The sequence below is a fragment of the Bison bison genome, unplaced genomic scaffold (genome assembly GCF_000754665.1).
Source record: "Bison bison bison isolate TAMUID 2011002044 unplaced genomic scaffold, Bison_UMD1.0 scf7180017864457, whole genome shotgun sequence".
In the NCBI taxonomy this organism is placed as follows: Eukaryota; Metazoa; Chordata; class Mammalia; order Artiodactyla; family Bovidae; genus Bison; species Bison bison.
In genome coordinates, this window is record NW_011495019.1 from 250831 (window position 1) to 251783 (window position 953).

At 46.4% G+C, this 953-nt stretch overlaps 1 protein-coding gene across 2 annotated transcripts in view; it reads left to right on the forward strand.

Moving 5' to 3' along the window:
- Window positions 1–953, forward strand: part of TOM1 (target of myb1 (chicken)) — a 42266-nt gene that overhangs the window by 25873 nt on the left and 15440 nt on the right. The gene's annotated exons all lie outside the window — the stretch shown is intronic.

Here is a 953-nt window from a genome sequence, read left to right on the forward strand (position 1 = left end):
GAGGCTGTTTAGTTCTTCTTTGCTTTCTGCCACAAGGGTGGTGTCATCTGCATATCAGAGGTTATTGGTATTTCTCCTGGCAATCTTGATTCCAGCTTGTGCTTCATCCAGCCCAGCGTTTCTCATGATGTACTCTGCATATAAGTTAAATAAGCAGGGTGACAAAACTGATCTAACCTGGTTATAATTTTAACCAGTTTGCCTGAAGTCTGGCCTCTGTGTAGATTAAGACTGATTATGTCCAGTGGAAGAGGTTCTTGCTAAACAAGACCGAGTAGTCTGAGTAGTTTAATTTCAGAGGGCCCTTCTGTCTTTTGAGACATGTTGATGTAACTCCCATACTCCTTGTAATTAGGTCCCATCTGACCCAGACACGCGGGGTTTGTGATCAGTCATTTTTCCACTCGCTTCTGCCAAGAGCCTTCATTAAACAGGACAAATGTACCAAACATTTCACAGGTCTGGAAGGTGCTGGCAGACTGCAGTAGACTGTGTCTGCAGGCCCACTTCTTCATCTGTAAGGGGTGGGGGGGTAGTGATACTTGTCTCATGAGACTGTGGTCAGGGTTAACTAGCAACATACGGTAAGTGCTTGTCACTTAAGAGGTGATCAGAATGGCAACTGCCTTCACAGGCACCGTGAATTTATATGATAACACTTGTATTTTGAAATCAACTGGGTCACCCAATTTAGAATACATCCAGCATTTCCCAAAATGTAGGCCACTAAATCTTAGTCTCATGAGATAGCCCGTGATCAAAGGGTTCATCAGCCAGGTCATGTTTGGCAACGTCCACAAGGGTCCCTTTCTGGGCGTTCACGGTGTCCACGTTGTCCATGAGGACACAAGACACCCCGCAGAGCCCACAGTGTGAGATGCTACACCAGGGCACTTCCATCACCTCACCTGGGTGCTAAGACTCTGCGACTTGATGTGCAGCTGTTTCCCAAG